Source organism: Myxine glutinosa, chromosome 14 (assembly GCF_964187855.1).
Source record: "Myxine glutinosa chromosome 14, kmMyxGlut1.1, whole genome shotgun sequence".
Taxonomy (NCBI): Eukaryota; Metazoa; Chordata; class Myxini; order Myxiniformes; family Myxinidae; genus Myxine; species Myxine glutinosa.
This window is the reverse complement of record NC_136274.1, coordinates 69,913,691-69,929,815: the sequence shown is the minus strand read 5'-3', so window position 1 is coordinate 69,929,815 and position 16,125 is coordinate 69,913,691. Positions and strand designations below refer to the sequence as shown.

Genomic DNA, 16,125 nt, shown 5'->3' with positions numbered 1-16,125 from the left:
TCTAATTCAATCTTGGTACAGGTATGTATAATGATGTAAAGATTATCTGATTACATTTTGGGGTCAAGAGGTCAAAGGTCAAAATCTGTAATAGGTCTATAACTTGAGAACGGCTAAAGGGATCTAATTGAAACTTGGTATAGATTTGTATAATGATGTATAGATTAACTGTTTAGATTTTGGGGTCCCGAGGTCAAAGGTCAGATGTCATGTCAGGAAAAATGTGATAACTTGTGAACAGCTGAAGGGATTTAAATTAAAACTTGGTACAGGTATGTATAATGATGTAATAATGTGGGTTGAGGCATATCGGTCGATGTCGTGATGTCGAAGAGTGTTGTTCTAGTTCCTTCTTAATATTACAAACAATTATATGGGTGATCTTTGACTGACATTTTAGCCATTTTGTTTAAGTTATCAGTTTATCCTGATAAATCTGTATTACACAATATGAAAAAGAGGTCTTTTAGCTTTATGGATGTGTAGAAGTGAACACCTGACAATGAGTGATCAATTCAATTTGAATGGTAAATGTGATGGATTATCTTCTACAACACTCATATTAGCTGCTTAAGTAAAGTTTAGTTTGAGCTGTGGTGATCGTGCTGTTGGTTTTTGAAGATTCTAATTAATGTCGGTGAAAGATTGCTAAGTGACAAGCTTGGGTTTTTTTCTCACCCATACAAAGTTGAATTAATAACAGAAAACACTAGTGGAGGCTTTGAGTAAATTGTTGATTCTCATAACATCCATATATTGTAACTCCTGAATTTTTTTTTTTTTTTTTTTGTATACAAGATCGAGGCTCGTGAAAGAGCTAACATTAATCACACAAAAAGACAAACCGACACACAAAACACAAAAAACAAGGGGAGCGGCAGACAAGATGGGGAGAGAGGGGGAAGGACACAAAAGAGAGGGGGAAGAGGGGGAAGGACACAAACACAACATTTGAGAGCAGGGACATCGGGAGGACTTGGGGGGAGGTGGGAGAGGAATAAAACATATGAACACTGCAAGGACTCTGGGGTGAATTACCGGGGGTAGAAAAGATCGAGGTTTTCGATGGGGGAAGATAAGAGATGGTGGTGAACAGCTGTTTTAAAGACCTGGAGGGAGGAGTGGGATTGAAGGGAGTGGGGGAGTTTGTTCCAGAGGCGGGAGAAAAGGGGAATGAAAGAGTGAAGGTGAGCAGAGAGCCTAGACTTTGGCAGTTTAACCATAAGAGGGTTGCAGGCAGATCTTGTGCGACCTGAAGGAATATTTGGGGGACAGAGCACAGAGAGAGCTGGGGGAGCAAGGCCGGAGAGGAGTCGGTAGAAGACAGAAAGACCACCAACCTGCCTGCGGTGAGTGAGTGAAAGGCCCTCGGTGTTGACTACATCGCAGGAGATTCCAATGATTCTGAAAGCTTTGGCCTCAACAGCGTGAAGCCGAGCAAGGTGTGAGGCAGGAGCACCAGCCCAGAGGGGGGAACAGTATTCCATTGAGCTGCGGATGAAAGCCTTGTATGTGGTGAGGAGCTCAGGTGTGCCAAGGATCTGGGTCTGGGACAATGGATTGTTTAAAGTATACAGTATATTATATGAAATAATCTGGATATTGTCACGTCTGAAGCTCCCTTTAAAACAGGAACCTCAGCGCCGAGTTAGACTCGGAAGATGGACCGAACGATCTTTAATTAGCTATTGTACTGCGTTTATTTAATTAATCCTGACTTTACTGTTCTGCAAAGAACTTCAATTGGGCCGAAATAACGGTGGCACATGGACACGAAAACAGATGGCGGAAACAGGTTTTCTTACCTTTTAAAGGATATATTTGTAAAATAAATAGGGAAAAGGGTAACAGGATGATGCTATAAACAAAAACAGAACGAACCAAGTGAGACAAATGGACACAGAGGTAAATCGGAATATTCAAACTTATGTCCAACAATTGGAACAAAAACAATTCCTAACCTACTAGGCGCTGCAGATCACACTTATATAACAAAACTTCCCTTATCTGTTGCGCAGAGTGGACGCCGGACTCAAAATAAACCGCTTCGGGAACCAGATGCGAGACAATAGCTCCCTAGAACCAAAACGAGCACAATGAAGATTATATTTGGCACAATTTGGCACAAAACCAGCACAATGAAGATTATACAGACTTGGCATTTAATATGGAATATTTTTTTGTGGGGGTGAACTTACTTTTCAAGATGTCTTAGAACCAAAAGTTCATTGGAATTATGTTGAAATTATTCTAGATTTTGTTAATGTGACCTTTAAAAGAAACAAAAACCACATTTGACATTTCAAAACAAATAAATTGATCCTTGAAAGTGATGTAAACTGATATCAAACTCAATTCATGGACAGTACTGTGTTAAACTTCTGTACGTTTTCCAGAAGTATCTCTTTATTTTGCACATTAGCCAAAATTTTTTTAAACAAAAACAAAAGTTAAATTACGACTGGGATTACGGACAGTAAAATTACAGTTCACTACTTCGTGTAACCCCCACGAGCATTCAGGAGAGCACGTACATGTTGAGGCATGCTGTTCACGAGATTTGCCAAGGTTTGGACAGGAATCGCTTGCCATGCAGTGACAATAGCCTGCTGCAATTCATGCACAGAGGTCGGCTGCTGGTCCAAGTGGTCGATTTGACACGTTAATTCTGCCCACATGTTCTCTATCGGATTCATATCCGGGGACATGGCAGGCCACTCCATATGCTCTACACCACGGTCAGCAAGAAAGTGTTGGATCATGCGAGCACGATGAGGCCGTGCATTGTCATCTTGGAAGACAGTTTCCTCGAAAGGCTGCACGAGCAAATGGAAGCAATGTTTCTTCCAGAATGGCCCTGTACTTGAACTGGTTCAGGTTTCCATTCAGAACAAGCAGGTCAGTTTTGCCCCCTGCATGAAAAGCAGCCCAAACGGTCACCCCACCACCTCCAGCTTGGACTCTTGGCACTATACAATCTTTGTTGTAGGCTTCATGCACTTGTCTGCGCACTTGGACGCGGCCATCTTGACGATAGACCAGAAATCTAGACTCGTCACTGAAGATCACGTGATTCCAGTGTCCTGGCTGCCATTGACGGTGCTCTCTGGCCCACTGCAATCAGCGCTGGCGGTGTTGTCTGGTCAGGCGTGGCTTTCTCAGGAGACACCTGGTACGATAGCCTGCTTGAACCAGTCGTTTGTTGACTCGCCTTCTGGATACAGGCACATTTGTCAGTTGCTGCCACTCAGCCCTCAGCCGATTAGCTGACTTGGTACTGCCATTGCGGACTAACCGGTGCAGCTGGCGATCATCCCTCCTTGTAGTTCTGTGGGGACGTCCTGCCCTCGGTATTGGAGTAGGGACACCCCTCTGAGCATTTCGTTTCAGGATCTTTGACACCTGACCTTGAGTGATGCCATACTGCCGAGCAATAGCACGCTGTTTCATGCCGTAATTTCGTAAAGCCACCACTCCATGACAAACAGCATTGTCGAGTTGACGGACCATCTCCAGAGGAAGCGGCAATAACTTTTGGAGACGTGCAGCAGTTGATTTCCACTAATACAGAACGCAACAACCCTTGTATACCCGACGGTGAAGCCAATCATCAAATGTACCTGTCCATACATTTTGCCATGCCACCTGTGATATAATCCTGTTGTTGACTTCTTGCTGCGACAGACAATCAGTGACATGGTTCTTTTAACAAATAAATCACCAAAGTGTAAAAGAAACTCACCAGATTGATATACTGCGTTAAGAAAGTAAACCCAAGTCAAGAAAAAAAAAAATTCCATATTAAATGCCAAGTCTGTATTTGGTGTGGAACGTCAGTGATGATCCACCTCCTCCACTAGGCCTTGTTGACCCCTTTGTCCTTTAAGCAAGGCCTCCTGGGGATGCCCTCCGTCCTCTTCTTCCATGCTCCACCAACACAGGATGAACTCAGCATGGGTAAATCCAAGAGACAAAGCCACACTTGGTCTATTCCAAAACTCCATGATCAGTTTTCCTGTCTTCCTTTCACAAAAGGCTTTTGTGATCTCCTCTCTCAACAACAAAGCCTCTTCTTCATCTCCAGGTCTCTCTTGATCCCTCCTTCCGTAAGCGTGGTCCCTCTCAATCTCCTCCTCCTGGGTGGAGGTCTCTGCTCGGGCTGTCGGCGTCTTTTATAGGCGGCACCTTTAAAAATAATTGCAGGATGGCACTTCCATCTCCAGAGTACATTACATGACCATGGCCAGACAGATGGGTGTCTCCCTCATAAGAAGTTCTCGCCTACTAGCCCCACCTACAGGAGGACGAGGTGTTCACTCCCACTACCCAGGCTATAAATTAAGGTCTACCCTGTCTATAAATTACATACGCTGCCTCCTCAGCATCATGTGCACCGAACGACAACCTGACAGGTCCCTGTTACATGTCAATCTAACCGCTACTCGATACACACGAACCATACTACACTTACCACAGTCTAACTATGGTTCACCTCCTCCCCCTCCATGTAACAATATATTGTTGTGGAAATGATTCTTAGGTGTTAATAAAACTGCTTAGTATAGTTCAGTTATCTCTTAATATTTGTTTAGAATAAGCATAATGTAATTAATTGTGAGGTTAGATATGCGTCACGATAACGTGCAGAGAAGCATGTTTTCACTGCCCTACTATTGTTCTATTCCCCACATCGAACCTCTCTGGCTGTGTGCTTTTCAGTTATTATCCTCTGTTTAAATCTCCTTTAGAAACACACACACACACACACACACAAGAACCTTGCAGCTCAAGATGCCAATACAAGGGAGAATGTGTGTGGAATATGTGTCGTGAAAGGACAATTGGCTTCACCACGAGAGGCCACATTGAATGTCGGTTTGTCTTGTGCGACAGGTGACAGTTAATGTCAAAGTGTGCAGGGCTTGAGGACGGAGTGCGCAGGGCTTGAGGACGGAGTGCGCAGGGCTTGAAGACGGAGTGCGCAGGGCTTGAGGACGGAGTGCGCAGGGCTTGAGGACGCAGTGCGCAGGGCTTGAGGACGGAGTGCGCAGGGCTTGAGGACGGAGTGCGCAGGGCTTGAAGACGGAGTGCTCAGGGCTTGAGAGCGGAGTGCGCAGGGCTTGAGAGCGGAGTGCGCAGGGCTTGAGAGCGGAGTGCGCAGGGCTTGAGAGCGGAGTGCGCAGGGCTTGAGAGCGGAGTGCGCAGGGCTTGAGAGCGGAGTGCACAGGGCTTGAGAGCGGAGTGCACAGGGCTTGAGAGCAGAGTGCGCAGGGCTTGACAGCGGAGTGCGCAGGGCTGATAACGGAGTGCCCAGGGCTTGAGGACGGAGTGCGCAGGGCTTGAGGACGGAGTGCGCAGGGCTTGAGGACGGAGTGCGCAGGGCTTGAGGACGGAGTGCGCAGGGCTTGAGGACGGAGTGCGCAGGGCTTGAGGACGGAGTGCGCAGGGCTTGAGGACGGAGTGCGCAGGGCTTGAGGACGGAGTGCGCAGGGCTTGAGGACGGAGTGCGCAGGGCTTGAGGACGGAGTGCGCAGGGCTTGAGGACGGAGTGCGCAGGGCTTGAGGACGGAGTGCGCAGGGCTTGAGGACGGAGTGCGCAGGGCTTGAGGACGGAGTGCGCAGGGCTTGAGGACGGAGTGCGCAGGGCTTGAGAGCGAGTGCGCGCGGCTTGAGAGCGGAGTGCGCGCGGCTTGAGAGCGGAGTGCACAGGGCTTGAGATCAGAGTGCGCAGGGCTTGAGAGCGGAGTGCGCAGGGCTGATAACGGAGTGCCCAGGGCTGATAACGGAGTGCGCAGAGCTTTTAACGCCTCATTGTGGAGAGCCGTGACACTTGATAACGCTAGAGAGAAAGCTTTGAGGAATGCTGTGGCGGAGCAGAGTGTGTGCTACAGCAAGGAGCTTTTAAGAATGCTCCGATAGAGCAGAGGGTTTTCACCAATTAACGCCTGGACTGAGCAGGAGCGGCTATGCCGGAAATCAGCTGCAGACACACCAATCTATGCTTCAGAACGGCATTGACACCATTGGGTTTGACAACAACCTCCGGACATTGTTGTGTATTTTCCCGTACTGTATTAGTCTAATGAATGAAAGAGCCGGCCATAAGAAAATAATCATTACGGAATTTGCTATACGGCGTTTCATTTGTTTGAGGGCGCGTAATGAGTAGGGGTTAACGGGTTTTTATTATTAGCCCGTCCCCGCATAGTGGGAGACGGGGTTTTGCAATCACTTCTGTATCCGTGAGTTTGTCTGTCTGCGCTGTAACTTTTTTTACCATTTGAGTTTTTGTGATAAAATTTTCAACGAGCGTCACCTAAAAGGTAAGCGTCACCTAAAATCATCAGTTTTCATCGGATTCACCTGAAATTCAAATTTACCGTTTCAACTTTGTCAGCAAATTTTCAACATAGTTACTCCCGCCAGGGAGTAATGCATTCGATCGTGTCCGTCCATGTGTGTGTTCGTGTGTTCGTGAACAAGATATCTGGAAAAGTTCTGAACGGATTTGGATTAAAGTTGGTGGGATGATTGCCCTCGACATAAGGAAGAATTGATTATGATTTGGTGAAGCTCAGGATATTTTTCCGGATCCAGGAATTTTTTGAAGGATTTTTTTTACCATTGGAAGATAGGGCTCAGCAGCGGCCACCCACGGCGGGAGTATGCACTCTACTGAGTGGCGTTCTAGTTTTAGCATGAGAATATGGAGAAAACTGGAACGGCACTCAGTAGAGAGCACACCTCCACCTGATTGCCACGTCAATCAATGGTGAAGAATCACTGTAAAAAAAATCCTACTAGCTGGATCCAGAACCTTCACCAAAATTGAAGTGATTCTTCCTTGTCACACATACAACCTGTCCAACAAGTTTCGTCCAAATCCATCCATAACTTTTTGAGATATCCTGCTATGTATCGTTTTTGGCCCGATCTCTCAATGGTGAAGAATCACTTTAAAAAAATTAAAAAATTCTCATATCCGAATCCATATTCAGATCTTCACCAAAATCGAATCGAATCGTCCTTGTCAGACACCCAACCGGTCCACCAAGATTCGTCCAAATCGATCCACAACTTTTTGAGATATCCTGCGATGTATCGTTTTGGCCCAATCGCCCAATGGTGAAGAATCACTTAAAAACTTCTCGTAGCCAGATCCGAATCCGACTAAAATCTAATTATTTCGTCCTTGTCAAATACGCTACATCTCTGCAAAATTTCGTCCGAATCCGTCCACAACTTTTTGAGATATTTTGTTTTTGGAATATTTTGTTTTTGAGATATTTTGTTTTTGAGATATGTTGTTTTTGAGATTTTTGTTTTTGAGATATGTTGTTTTTGAGATATGTTGTTTTTGAGTTATGTTGTTTTTGAGATATTTTGTTTTTGAGATATTTTGTTTCTGAGATATGTTTTTGAGATATTTTGTTTTTGAGATATGTTGTTTTTGAGATATGTTGTTTTGAGATATGTTGTTTTTGAGATATTTTGTTTTCGAGATGTTGTTTTCGAGATATATTGTTTTTGAGATATATTGTTTTTGAGATATTTTGTTTTTGAGATTTGTTGTTTTTGAGATATGTTGTTTTTAAGATATTTTGTTTTTGAGATATGTTGTTTTTGAGATATGTTGTTTTTGAGATGTTTTTTTGAGATATGTTGTTTTCGAGATGTGTTGTTTTCGAGACATTTTGTTTTGGAGATATTTTGTTTTGGAGATATTTTGTTTTTGAGATTTGTTGTTTTTGAGATGTTTTGAGATATGTTGTTTTTGATATGTTGTTTTTGAGATGTTGTTTTTGATATTGTTTTTGAGATATGTTGTTTTTGAGATATGTTTTTGATATTGTTTTTGAGATATATTGTTTTTGAGATATGTTGTTTTTGAGATATGTTGTTTTTGAGATATGTTGTTTTTGAGATATGTTGTTTTTGAGATATGTTGTTTTGGAGACATTTTGTTTTTGAGATATGTTGTTTTGAGATGTTGTTTTTGAGATATGTTGTTTTTGAGATATTTTGTTTTGGAGATATGTTGTTTTGAGATGTGTTGATTTTGAGATGTTTTGAGATGTGTTGTTTTTGAGATGTTGTTTTGAGATATGTTGTTTTTGAGATATGTTGTTTTTGAGATATGTTGTTTTTGAGATGTTGTTTTTGAGATATTGTTTTTGAGATATTTTGTTTTTGAGATATGTTGTTTTTGAGACGTTTTTTTGGAGATATGTTGTTTTTGAGATGTTTTTTTGGAGATATGTTGTTTTTGAGATAGTGTTTTTGAGATATGTTTTTGAGATATGTTGTTTGAGATATTTTGTTTTTGAGATATGTTGTTTTTGAGATATGTTGTTTTTGAGATATTTTGTTTTGGAGACATTTTGTTTTGGAGATATTTTGTTTTTGAGATATGTTGTTTTGAGATATTTTGTTTTTGAGATTATGTTGTTTTTGAGATATGTTGTTTTTGAGATTATGTTGTTTTTGAGATATTTTGTTTTGAGATGTTGTTTTTGAGATATTTTGTTTTGAGATATGTTGTTTTTGAGATATTTTGTTTTTGAGATATTTTGTTTTTGAGATATTTTGTTTTTGAGCTATTCTACAATAATGTGCAACAAGGGTCAAGGGGGCAAGCTACCATGTACGTTTTAAGGTCTTAACAAATAAAACATGGGAATTTGAAAATAAGGCGAAGGCCTCTTCGTCGTAATACAATTTAAGTCGAGAATTTGCGTTGGCCCTACCTTCAGAATCCCGGGGGTTAAGCAGGGACAAAGTAGCTCCAACATTTGTCTCAGGACCCATAGTCACCCTGGTATTTCGCTTGCATGACCGTGTGTGGTCCATTGTATGGACTGAAAGCCATAGCTTCCATCTGCCTGCATTGATTGTCAGTGGATGTTAAATATACTTTGGTGTCTTGTGTGAATGGTAGTCAAGTTATTGCTGGCATTGTGAACAAACCACAAATTTCTGATTAAAACTGCAGGGAGCAAGTAGTCTGGTCTTCTGGGATGTCCCTTGACACTGGGTTACGCTTGCTATCTCGATCGGCTGTCGAGAAGCCCATGTGGAAGTTTGCCCTTGTTGCTTGCGTTGTTGTCAGTGTCGCCGCCAAAAGCAACTGCAGAGCGGAGAGGATGCAGATTGAAAGGCAGTGTTTCAAAATGTACTGAAATCCCTCAAGCAACCTTTTAAAACTGGAAAGACAGTTGTACTTCCCCAAAATGATCACAGAAGGGTTTGTGTACTTTCCTTGAAGTTATGCAATTCAAACGTTGCTGCTCGGCAAGTTTGAATTGAACGTCAATAAATCAACGCACGCACTGGCAGGGTGGAATTAAGTGATTTAATCGGATGCTGAGATTGGCATGTATTTGTCAGGAATAAAAAGCAAGTGCCAGGCTAGAGTGAAAGTGATAAAAATGCTGACAGCCGGACAACAGGAAATTGAATGAAATGAGCTGCAATATAAAGTCTGGATGTCGTGGGAGATCAGTGTGAGCGTTTATCTTGCCAAACAAGGCAGTTTCACAGTGAAGCGACAAACTGGGTGCGCTCTGTTGTGTACGAGAGCAATATTCATGGGACACGAGCACGATAACGTGGCGTCCGAGTGGGAAAACCAATGCAGACGTAAACTAGAAGGGCACTCGGCAGAGAGCATATGTACCTCCGCCTGGTTGGCCACATCACTCAATGGTTAAGAATCACTTTTAAAAAGTATATTAGCTGGATCCGGATCTTCACCAAAATCGAATCGATTCTTCCTCGTCACACACATAACCTGTCCAACAAGTTTCGTCCAAATCTACCCATAACTTTTTGAGATATCCTGCTATGTATAGTTTTTGGCCCGATCTCCCAAAGGTGAAGAATCACAAACAATTTTAGTAGCCGGATCCGGATCCGGATCTTCACCAAAATCTAATCATTTCGTCCTTGTCACATACGCTACATCACTGCCAAATTTCGTCCGAATCCGTGCACAACGTTTTGAGATATTTTGTTCACAAACAAACACAGACAAACAGACAGTGGTGAAAACATAACCTCCATCCACCTTCGGTGGCGGAGGTAAATATTTGTTTTGACTCGATTAGACGAAGAAGAAACCGTCGAGGATTTTTGAGGAGTTTAACGAAAAAGTTGCAGCAAAAAGCGGTGTTTTCTGGAAGCAATGTCGTGGAAAATTGTGGAGCACATTTTGAGATGATGTGTTCTGTGTTTGGCAGATATAAACAGCATGAGGTGAAGTAAATTACACGGTTTTGCCTCGTCTTTGTTACCCAAGCGTGTCGAGCAGGAAAAAAATGGGGTTGTAGACGATAGTTCCAGAAGACGTGACATTCCAGGTCATGGATAATACCACATTGTTGATGCAGGATTCGGTTGTGCACGTAAGTTTGAACCAAGGAATGCGTTTTGTAGTTTCGGAAAAAGCTAACTGCCATGATACCTGCTGATGCAACACCTGAAGTGCAGGTCGTAGTCTGAAAAGTAAAGCCAAAAGAATGGCTGCACAGATTTTCGATACTAATAACTGAATTTAGTGACGATATTGATTCACACCTCTTCCTCCTGAAATGATTCGTTTTTATTCGGCAGACGTTTTTATTCTTGGACTTTTCTAGGTGTCCGGAAAACCTCTCGGCCACATTGTCCCTTATTTTCTTCTTTGTAATGGTGAGTTATCTGTCAATTTAATACTGTAAGGGTCGTCAGTGAGTTCTGGGTGTCCAGTATGAGTCTGATGCGTCGTATCAACACAACCAAAATTGTCGATCGCTCTGTGGTCTTCCTCGCCGGATCACATGTCTAAAAGCCACGATACCATGCAAATTGGAAGTCTGAATCCACCGAGTATCACACCGATGAATCCCCACACGTCGTACGCAAATGAGGTCGAGCGAGCCAGACGTGAGATGCGATCCGGGTGTGCGGTGTCGACTCACTGTAGCCAATTATCCCTGAATGTGTTTTTCTTAATCACCCCAGGAGAACCACAACTACCAGAATTCCCTCCGTTCAGGAAACTCCTGCAGCCCCACCCCCCCCCCCCCCAGCTGCACGGGGTTTTAAGGTCTCTGGCCCCCATCTCTAACCTTGACGTGCTACGCCCCTCCCCTCTCACTTACTGTTGGGCCAGAGCCGGTCCGGGAGCTGAAGTGACCTCCTTCATTTCGAACCTCTGAGGTAATGGGCTACCAGCTGATGGCGCCTATCCCATTCTCCCAACAAAACTGCTGTTCAAGGCCTATTAGACACTAAAAAAAAGTAAAAAAAGACATAATTGACAGATACCAGAGGGTATCACATTAAATAAAAGGTCAGAATAGATGGTGATTTTTAGACACACATGGAGGGGTTGATGGTGCCTAACTGTACATTTAAGTGACGCATTTCTAGTAGCAAATTTAATTACTTAACACTTATGCTAAACATTCACTAAGGAAATATGTACGCTATATTAAACATATTTAACTCTCTCGGAGTCATTTCCACAACGATACTATTGTCTGTGCTTTTGATAAGCGAGTCTTACGATCCTAACTGTTTATGTGGGCAGCAGGAAAAAATGATGTGGACGAAACATTGACATACGATTATATTATTGTGAACGAAACAAAGTGAAGATATATATATATATATATATATATATATATATATATATATATATATATATATATAAAGAACAACAAAGTGCATTGGCCAACTGTTGAATTTGAACAATTGCTAGTAATGTACCCTTGCTAGTAATGTATAATGTGTGTATCTTCTTGGCAATGCGTACATAAGGAGGCTAAATTAGAGAATGAATATTGAGAGAAGGAAGGGGGAGATTAAAGTGATTATAGGGTTGTGCATGAGATGGAAGTGGGAAGTTTGAGAGTAAAGGGATGCCAGGAAAGGTCACGTATGCAATGTACGGGGAGCCAGGGGTGGTCAAAAACTGTGTATTTTATGTGAGGTGCAATAAAAACAACATCCATAATAAATTGGTAAATGCTGAATACAAAATGTGGCATCTGTGGCCAATTACTCCCACCAAACGAGCACAACTTTCCATGTAGGAACAAAGGTGGAAGACCTTATCAGTTGAAAATATCTCGGCCTGCTTTTAGGCTTTTTCAGCCTCTTAAGCTGAACTGTCAGAGGAGGTTTTTACAGGTTTAAAAAAACATCAAAACTTGAACACAAACTGATAACATAACTGGTTTTGTCCTTGTTGGCACATCAGGAGGACCAGTGCAGACTAGTTTACTCAAGGCATCCCATAGGCCCATGGTCTCTGGACTGTGCACAATTCAAAATGGAAGTTCCACCCTAATTTATAAACTCTATCGTATTGATTGGGTTTTGAGTCAGGTATAAAACGGGGTGGAAGATTTTTACAGAATCCTTTTAATTCAGAAATTGATTAGGATTAACCTTTGATCCGGCACGGCCTAGATGCTAGGTCGGGTGAGGTCTGTCTTTGGTCTTTGGAGAATTTGAATCGCCCCAAAAGGGGAAGGGGTGAAACTGTTGTGTTTATTTACTGCTCTTGATAATTGCTATGTACTGTGTTTGTGCTCATGCCTTGGTCTATTTCACAGTTAAAACTTCCTCTGGTACTACAGGTGAGTTGTTGGAATCGCTTTACAGGTGGAGTTCCTGTTCACTGCAAGGAGTGTGGTGGGATGAATGTCTTGTGCTTATGTTTCTGTTTATCTCCCTCTCCCCCTGCCTCCTGTCTGGAGATCGGTGGGGTTGTTTTGCCAATGATAGAAGTGCTCTCTTTGGATTGCCTGTGGGATCTTTATCTTACACCAGTGAATGATGGTAGATGGGACAGTTGGCTTAAACTCAGCCCAAAGGGACTGCTTGCTGATGTACCATCCTGCGATGGTGGTTTTGCAGTTGGGAAATCTGAAAGGTAAGTTGGTTACCTCTGGGGTATTTGATTGTGTTGAGTTATTCTGCTTGTGTGACTTGCCTGCAATCTACACCCGGAGGCGGTATTAAGGCCATGCGGCCCATGCCACTGCATAGGGCCCCGAGATAACGAGGGGCCCCCAACATGGCTAATCTTGTTTCACAACCTTTTAAGGTGGAGTCTCACTTTGCCTGCAAAACATGTGAACTTGTGAGTTGTTTTTTTTTTGTATACAAGATCGAGGCTCGTGAAAGAACTAACATTAATCACAAAAAAAAACAAAAAAAAACAAATAGACACATAAAACATATAATAAAGGGAGAGGTAGACAAGATGGAGAGAGAGAGAGAGAGGGAAGCACAACATTTGAGCACAGGGACATCGGTAGATCTGTGGGAGGGAGAGGTCTTGAGGGGAGAAGGCATGGGAAGGGAGGACACTTTATCTCAAGGAAAGAAAGTACTATATCACATAATGAACCTATTAAAATATGTTTTCCCCTGATGTTTAACTAGACAGGACTATTACAAAATTAGGGGATGAGGCTAGTGGGGAAATAAAGTAGAATATTAACTATGTTGAATTACAAATTGTATACAAATTGTATAATTACAAATTACAAATAATTGCAAATAATAAATAATTACAAATAATTACAAATTGTATATAAAATTGTATACAAATGCAGCAGTAATCAATAAAATTTGTGTAGGTTCTAATGGTAATACATATCAATATGATTTAGCAAATCCACACCACCATTTATCGGACGATCACAAAACAACCCCTCATTGGACCTATGGACGCCTCATTAGACCATTAGAATGGACTATCCCATGTGCACGATGGAATGTTGCGTGTTTTCAAAAATGAAACGAAACTACCCCCATGGTTTTGAAAAGCAAAAATTAACTCGACAAAAGGTGAAAAGAGTTGAACACCACCCGGAATTAACTGGCTTGGCAAACGATAGCATGCCGATTGGTAATGGAACACCTTAACATGGCATTTTTTTTTTCCCAAGGTGGAAAAGGCAATAAAATATGGGAATTTTTCCGGATTTTTGCACTTGAGTCTAATGCAACATAGGCTAAACGAGTGCGAAAATAACACTGAGTCCTCTTACTCGTGATACAATTGAGGGTTCTGAAGCATCACTTTTAATACCCTCTCCCAGCACCGCTACAACCTTTGCCATATGACCTGTAGTCCCCTTGGCAAGTTTAGTTGGTTGAGATTGCATAAGTAATGACTGAATACATTTACGTCAGACAGACGGACGCCAAATTGCATATTTTAGTATGACGACAGATTGAAAGGTCCAGCACAAGGACATGGGCCCCCACTAGACCACTATTGTGTTTTGCATTGGGCCCCCAAATGACTAACGCCACCTCTGTCTACACTGCTGGACAGAACAAGTTGAAATTTGGTGGTTATACTTGGGTTATACCCAGGAGGGTTTGCAATGTTTTTGGTTGTTATACTTGGGGTGTTTCGGTGTTTTTTGGTGGTTAATATTTGGGTGTGTCCAATAAAGTTTTTGGTGCTTTTTGGTGGTTATACTTAGGTGTGCTCGAGAAGGGTTTAGGTGTTTTCTGTACTTTACAACAAAGTTAAGCTGGCTCTCGTGTATACATGATAACTTCCCAATGTTGTAAGGGGTATTACAAGACAAAATGTGCTAATTCGTAGCTAATTAACAAATTTAGAAGGCTTTTTATTTTGCTTGTTGGTGATAGTGTAACTTCTTTTATCTGGACATCCAAATAACGGAAGACCCATTGTCTGAAAAATATAATGGGGACAGAAAATGGTGGACTTCTCCCAAGGTAACTTTATGCTAATTTTACGCTATTGGAAGTTGTAGGTAAGGTTTTTAGCAGTCGCTTGTTCCTCTCTAGACTCGTATGCAAAAAATTCCGAAGAAAAGTGGACATTTTATTTGATTTATAGGGTAGTTTAAAAGTTTTTATTATTAAGCAAAGCTGGGCCAGGTTTTGTGGCCAACATGGTACAACATCATGTTATGCTCTCTAAAAAGCCAAACACCTTGTTTATTGGGCCTTGCTATATTCAAAATTGTTCTTAAACATTATGGTTCAGATGAATAAATTGTTTTAGTTAAAACCATGAATAATGTCCGAAGCAAAGACAAAAATACAGTACCTCAAATGTGAAAGATATGGAGCTAGAATTGATTCATCTTACTGTCAGTTATGAATCTACACCATCAACATTTGCTAAATCTGATTCAACTTTCATCCCCTGTTGCTTCGACTTATGCTACCCCAGCTAATGCACAATTCATCTGCATCACGAGGATATTCATTTTGCAAGCATAATACAGCATTCTTAATGGCTACATTCCTACGTATTGTAAATCCACATACTCAGAGAATGATGGGTGGGGGAGTATTAGTGTACAATGTAACAACATCCATTAAAATATATATTTTAAATTAACGATGTACATGAACCTGAAATATCATTTATCCTGAACAATCATGATCCTGACCATTCCATATCAGAGGTTCTACTGTTTATTTTTATACAGGCTCATTTCAGATCAGTGTTTTGATGAGCTGATTTTTAAAAATAGAGCTTGTTCTCTCAAGGTTTAATGTATTCTGGTGCTTGTATTATCCTTTTATCTCTTTTTCGGCTTTTTGAAATGTTCTACATGTGGAGGTTTTATGAAAAATAATAAATGTAATTTTTAAATAAACATGCTTGTTTTGCAAGATGTTCCATCACTTCGCTGCTATTTGAATCCAGCTAACTCACCTGACAGTTTTCTTATGCTATAAAAGAATTTTTTCCCAAATTAGTATTTTTGTATAAATCTGCAAAAGGCAAAAACTTTACCATCTGAAATTATTATTATTATTTTTGTATACAAGATCGAGGCTCGTGAAAGAGCTAACATTAATCACACAAAAAGTCAAACCGACACACAAAACACAAAAAATAAGGGTAGCGGCAGACAAGATGGGGAGAGAGGGGGAAGGACACAAACACAACATTTGAGAGCAGGGACAACGGGAGAAATGTGGGAGGGGGTGGGCTTTGGGGAAGGTGGGAGAGGTATAAAACATATGAACACTGCAAGGACTTCCAGGAAAGAAGTTGGAATTTCAAAAAAAAAAGAAGAAAAAAAGAAGTATCTGGGGTGAATTAGCGGGGGTAGAAAAGATCAAGGT

General features: G+C 41.7%; 1 protein-coding gene across 1 annotated transcript in view; it reads right to left on the bottom strand.

The window, feature by feature from the left end:
* Positions 1 to 16,125, bottom strand: part of LOC137439879 (transmembrane protein 132C-like) — an 862,966-nt gene that overhangs the window by 2,798 nt on the left and 844,043 nt on the right. The gene's annotated exons all lie outside the window — the stretch shown is intronic.